This window comes from Mus caroli, unplaced genomic scaffold (genome assembly GCF_978045245.1).
Source record: "Mus caroli unplaced genomic scaffold, Mus_caroli_1 scaffold_6, whole genome shotgun sequence".
Classification (NCBI taxonomy): domain Eukaryota; kingdom Metazoa; phylum Chordata; class Mammalia; order Rodentia; family Muridae; genus Mus; species Mus caroli.
Window position 1 is genome coordinate 145,933,502 of NW_028227261.1, and position 6,901 is coordinate 145,940,402.

Below are 6,901 nucleotides of genomic sequence, written 5' to 3' on the forward strand. Positions count from 1 at the left end.
GAGTAACTTCGTCTGTTTTTTAAGATGAGAGTGCCAGTCAGATGAACGTGCCAACATCTTCACTAGAACAGAGCTGCGCAGGTCTTCTGTGGTTTTCCACAGAGGCTTGGGCACAGGCTTGTTGCTGCTTCCTTTGATTCCAGTGGGCAGCCTGAGGTTTTCCTGATAGAAGTTACTGGTATCACTTTTGTCACGCCCCTCATGATTTCTCTTTAGAAACAGAAGAGTCCCTGACCAAATTGCGTGCAGTTTTCCTTTGTCTCAAAAGCAAAGTGAAGCTTCCCCCTCACCTCCATGGAAGGCAGGCCTCAGCATTGCTGAGGACAGCTTCCAAGCACAGCCTGGGGGAACAGAGAAAGGGAAAGAGAGCCAGTTACTATGCAGGCACTCATCTGACCATGCTTTTTCCATATCACATCATTAAATGCTCACATTGAAGATGGAAGCATTCTCAGTGTATCCGGGTTTGATTTATAATATTTAAAATTCCTGTGTATTGTCCAATTCCCCACCATGTTTTGTTTTAGTACACTACTACATACATTATATGAAACCTTCACCAATTTTTTTTTATAAACTAGGCTTTGTGCTAGATGAGTTTGCCCAACTGCAGGTCAATGTAAATGTGCTGAGCCCAGAGTGTTTGGTGGGCAAGTATTGCATGCTTGCAGCTTGAGATGGACTCAGTTTCACCAAGGGTTTATCAGGATGTCTCCCGTCCTAAGGTGAAGAGCATCCATAGCTGGAGACTACAAAATAGATGCCGCCAGTAAACAGGGAGGTGCTTAATTCTGACCACTGCATTAAAAAACCAAAAACATACTGAGTGAGACCCACAATCAAAGAAATTTCTGATTAGAAGCAACCTGTTCATAGCGGTCAGAAACCTAGTGCCTGTGTTGGTTACAACCCACCGCCTGTTTCGGTGCAGCTTGAATCCAAGATGGCTTTCTAGACTGTGCTAATGATTGAAATTTTTCTAAGAATATTGTGAGGCAAGCGATAATCACATGAAACTTGAGTTTCAGTCATGCCATGGCCCGGATGTTTGTATCATCCCCAAATTTTGCATGCTGAAACCTTGTCTCCAATGCTCTAGAATCGGAGGTGGGAACACTTTGGGTATATATATATATATATATATATATATATATATATATATACATACATATATATACACATATGGCTTTGTGCTAGATGAGAAAAAAAAAAAAGAAAAAGAAAAACAGCCCACCATTCCATGCCTTTAGTGTAGTGACTGGAAAGGCTAAGATGGAGGCACAATATTTTTTTGCACCATGCCTATGCCTATTTGCTCAAAGATGACTGTTCTGGCCCTGTAATGGTGGCATTGAGTAGATGTGACAGAAATAACATTCTGACTTACTAAGGCCTGAGAGAAGAGGCACAGACACCACACCAGTGGAAGGAATAACCAAGCTTGGTACACGCCCCCAGTGTGTCTGCCACTCCTTTGCCTTTCCCATGCCTCCTCCCTCCTCTGAGGTACAGACTGTTCTCATGGTTCCCATATTTCAAATGCCTGCTGGAAGGCCATGACCACAGAGCTACATATTTGCCTTGCCCATGGCCACGGGCTGAGTTTGGCGCCCGCAGGCCTGGCTGGCTCAGCCCTGGTAGGAATGATGAGATTCCGGAGGCACTAAGTCGATGCAATATGAGTCATTTTAAGACTTTAAAGAGCTGATGGCTTCTAAGGGGACCGTTTCACTTCTTTCCAATAAACTGAGGCACTATGGTCCCTTTCTCCATACCATAATTATGGAAAACAGAGGTTCTGATCACTGGGAGAGCCTCGGCTTACCAAGTTATGCGGCTCCTGCAGATATCAGCTTCCTGCATCACTTTCTCTTCCAAAGGGTTTGAAGAGATCGAAATCCTAGCTCTCTCATTGGCTACGTAGTCTAGGAGAGGACACCACGGTCTCTGAGCCATGGTGAGTTTGTCGGGAAGATGAGGACAGTGATCTCTCTGGAGATTAAAAGCTGGCAAGCAGAAAAGGTTTCCAAGGCTACTGCGCGCTTGCTCCCCACCAGCGGCCTTCTCGCTCTCTGCCATCTTCAGGTTGCTTTCCCTCCACTGCCTTTTCCTCTTCTATTTCTGTCTTGTTTTCCTTCCCTGGAATCTACCCTTCAAGTTCAACTTTCTTAGAAGAAGGTTCCAGCCCTGGGCTCTCTGAGGTCCCATTGTCCTACACTCTCACTGGGCTCACTTCTTCCTATGTCACAGCCCTTACCCCAATCCCTCAACATCAAAATCATCCCTATGTCTGCGGAGCCACTGAGGCTGGAAACCTGATTCGTTGTTCTTCCTTTCTCTGCCTGTTGCCCGGGAACATTGACTCCACTGCTCCCCAACAGTCGGGGATAGATCTGAGGTCTGCAAATCACAATCTCCATGTCCGTAAAGTAGGTTATTCCTAATACCTTCTCCTAATCACTCCCAGGATCTAGAACCAGCCTCTTCAAACTATAAAATCTGAAAGAGAAGAGAAAGGAAAAAAAAAAAAAGAACTCTCATAAGCTCTGACCTTCTGGAACCGAAAAGTCCTTTGTGTCAACAAAAGATAACAACTCCACAGAAAGGTTTGCACATCGTCCCTGTCCTCACTGGACTCCAGCCCCTGCCTGGGGTTTGGGGCAGGGTGTCTGTCTGTCCCAGAGCTCGTTTGTGAGCCCTTAATGATCAGCCTCTCTGATGCAAAGAGCACAGAATAGACAAGCCTGTTACAAAGAGAAAGGAATGCTAAGTACTTAATGCTTCCTGGATGACAGAGTGTTCTTTATCCCAAAGGTGTGGACAGTCTGAGCACAACTCTCTTCTTAGTTTCAAATGACGAAGTGCTGAGTCTCCGGTAGTGGGAGTCACTAGGAAGTCCTCTAGAGGATGCATCCCTGCCAACTTCTCCAAGGACTGTGGAAAACAGGTGTAAAAATCAGAAACGGCAGCACACAGAAGGCGGCCAAGGGCATATTGTTTTCTGGGAGATCAGTACACGCAATTTCTTTCAGCGTTGCAAATGATTTTGTGTGCATCATGTAAATAAGGGTTTTTTTTTGTTGTTGTTGTTTTACAGTGGAAACCTCAGATGAAGGAGGAAAACACTGAGGCCCTTTATAAAGGAAAGCCTTTCCCTTGGGAAATAATCGAAGGCCTCAATTGCTCAAGCCTTTCAAAGACTGTACAAAGCACCCTGAGCACACTGTAGAGAATAAGTCTGCGTTCTCTAGGGAACTGGCTGTATGATCTAATAGGTCTTTGCCCTCATTCCACTTCCAGTGATTCATGTGTGACTTATTTAATTGTTATCATCTATTGCAGATATATAAAAGAATGCTTTTATTCTTCCAAAAAATCTAAATTCAAATCACCTTTAATATCACCAAGTTTCTCCTCCCATCACCCTCAGAGCGTTGACATATTAACTTTTTGACCTACCCTCAACCCCACTTCCACCTTCCAGGATACAAAAAGTACATCTGCCAAGCAGCTGGGTATAATGAGACACCCCACCCAACAGTGCATTGAAAACAGGTTTTAGGGAACTAAGGGTTAAGTGAAGTCCCCCAGGAATTCCAATCTATTGCAAGCTGCTAAGTCAGAAGCTGCCCGGGGCCTAGGTGTAACCACAGCTAAGAAAACAGCGCCTAACAGTCTTACCCTCCACAGGATTTAGCATTTATCATGGTCAGAAAAACCACCTGTTACTTGAGAGAGTGTCAAAAGGATTCTAAGCCATAATTAAAGGAATAAAAACATATTGTGAATTGCTATGCAAACCTCAGGCAGATGTGCTATTAAGCTGTGGGCTCTGTCTGTGATATTAATTTGAAATAAACATAGCAGAAAACAAAACGCGCACTGAACCGAGACTCGGCTTGCCTGAAGGTTTTGTTTCTTTTGTAGACTTTGACAGTTGTGGTTAGCAGCCTAAACGCAGGCAGAGCTGATGTGTCTTGCAAACAAACCTGAGTATGTCTGGCAATCGCTTAGGACAGCTGGCAGCCAATCAGATGTGCACAAACCACTGCGCATCGATGCGAATATCTGTAAATGACAGTTATAATAATAAATAAGCAGTGTTGGCCAAGTAGGGTGCCATCCTGCCTCAGCTAGGTACTCTCTAGTCCCTGCTTTTTGTTATTGTTTGTTTATTTGTCTGTTTTTCGAGATTGAGTTTCTCTGTGTAGCTTTGGATGTCCTGGAACTCACTCTGTAGACGAGGGTGGGCTCAAATTCAGAGATCCGCCTACCTCTGCCTCCTGAGAGCTGGGATTAAAGCCATACGCCACTACTACCCCACTTAGATCTTGCTTTTTAACCCCACCAAAGGCAAAAGAATACTTTACCCCAGCAGAATGCACACTTGAATACTTGGGCCCATTCAAGAGATAGTCAGGTCCTTGGGAAAACATACTTCGCCAAGGATTGGCCAAATAGCTTTTAATCTCAGACACACAGGGCAAAGTAAGGGGCTGAATGCAGCCAGTGACTGCTCAGAAGTACAACTCTGGCAGTGTTGTTTTGTGTTTAAGTTTCTCCATCTTCTTAAACTCCCTCTAAACCTTCAGGGAGGAGCGTGCTCCTGGGGGTGAAGGGAAGGGCATGGAGACATGAACTGAAGAAGCCAGGGCAAAGCAATTTGGTGGTACATGGGTGTTCACAGCTTTGAATCCAGCATTACCCTGAGAAGATTGCTCAGTTGAGTTGACAGATCTATGCAAATGTGTGGGAAATGAAAAAAAGGCAAGCTGGCATTCACTTTGGAGGCTGAAAAGAATCGCTTTGATTTGCAATGATTTTAATCTCCCTTTTACCACAGTGAAATATTGCAGAAGCAAGAGCTCCGAATGTCATGAGATGAAGCTTCTAAGAGTTCTGTTGGCACACCTTTCCATTCCTGAACAATTCCCTTGCCATATACATTTACTCTAGAATAGTATATAGTGACACATTAGACTTTGATACTGAAAGATAATGACATATATAAATACCTCAAATGTAGAACTGACTTTAACATACAATCTACTGCCTTGTGTGTGCCTTTATATGCCAAGCCCATAAAAAGTTCAAGTTTCTCACTTCATGTAATTGATTACTATTAGTCTGAAAAAAAGTGTATATTTTCTTGTCTTGAAAATGTCTCCCTCCCCCATAGTTATACAAACTATTACCAGCAAAGGCCCAGAGACTCAGTGGCCAGTGGCCTTGTTGTGCTGACCTTGGACACAAAGGCCTCAAAAGTAGTGCAGCCCCCGTGGTGTGGGTTCTCAGCTTCTTTGGCAGCTCTAGGTCCTTGCGCAGTTTGTTGTCTAGACCGTTGGCCAGAACCTGGCTGTACTATTCCATCCTTAACATCCTTCTGCCTGTCCAAGAACCTGTCCAAGTCATGATTCTGCATGATGGTGGTCACGTCTTCCACCTCTTCATCCGTGCCCTCTTAGTAAGGTCAATGTCTGCCTTCCTCGACACCACATGAGCTTATCTCTGCCCCACACCTTTAATGGTAATGATGACAAAGGCTCTTTTCTGCAGCCTGTCAATGTAGGTTTTGTGAACTCTCAAAATGTGCTGGAATTTCTCAGGAGTCACTGGGGACATGGCAACGACACACTATATTGAAGATGTGATCTTTTGGCTCAGTGGTTAAAAGCACTGGCTGTTCTTCAGGAGGGCACAGGTTCAATTCCCATCACCCACATGGCAGCTCACACCTGCCTATAACTCCAGCTCCAGGAGATCCAACACCTTCTCTCAGACACACATCCAGGCAAAACACCAACACACATGGAATATACCTAAATAAATCATTTAAAATATATTTAAAGACTAAAATATATTTAAAGACTAGATCTCTATATTAATATTACAACCCTTATGAATTCACAGTCCTGAGCGGCCATTATGTGGGGCTGCAAGCTTATGATTACCCTTTCATGTTGCCTCATCATCTTTCAGAATGACATCCTGTTACTCAAGACTGCCCAAGACAGCTAGCTACAAACACTTTTCCTGCAATCATGTCCCCTTATTTCTGTAGGCTTCATTCATGACAGCCATAGTGGATCCCTAAAGGCTTTCTAAAGCTTCTCTTCCCATTTCTGATCTTGCTCATCCTACTCTGTCCTCTTGAAATGCCCTTATAAACCCTCTTACTACAGTAGAAGTCTCATCTCCGAACATCTCCTTGGGTACCACACTGATGTCTTATTTGTGGCTATGTTCCAGTACTGAGTAAACTAACTAGCCCCCAGTAGAGATGTGACATGCGCTCAGTAAATACGGTTTCAAGTACTTTTCAAACACTAGTATTTCCTAAGACATCTCTGATCCCTTCCTCTGCTGTTCTTTGGATCACAGAGGTGGAATTCTTTTGTGGGCTCTCCATGTTCAAACAAATATTTCAGTTATGTGTCTGCATCACCCTGCCTCCCTGTTCCACTATTTGCCAACTGTTTGCTAAGACTGTCCTTTCACATGCATTGCGGGAACCCAACACTGTGTTTAATGACAACAGTAATCTCTAATACCTGACAGTGCCCAGAGGTAGCCAGCCAGCCTCATAGTCGGTAGCCCACGTCACTCCTACACTAAGTGCAGTCAGATGTGAGTTCTACAGCCCTGAGTTAGGTGAGTTAGGGGTGGCACTGAGGAGTTGGAGGCCATGCTCCAGGCCAGCTCAAGTTACATAGCAAGATGTCATCTCAGAAAAAAAAAAAAAAAACAAAACAAAACAAAAAAACAAAACAGAAAACAAAAACAAAAAAACCGAAAAACCAAAACAGATGGGTGACAAATACTTTTTAAAATTGCATCTGTACTGAAGATGTACAGGCTTTCTGTTCTTATCAGATCCCCCTAGATAATACATTATGAAAAC

The 6,901-nt window shown here is 43.9% G+C and overlaps 1 pseudogene; it reads right to left on the bottom strand.

Moving 5' to 3' along the window:
* Window positions 1–5,213: 5,213 nt before the first annotated feature.
* Window positions 5,214–5,622, bottom strand: LOC110292374 (small ribosomal subunit protein uS13 pseudogene; annotated as a pseudogene).
* Between the last annotated feature and the right edge of the window lie 1,279 nt (window positions 5,623–6,901).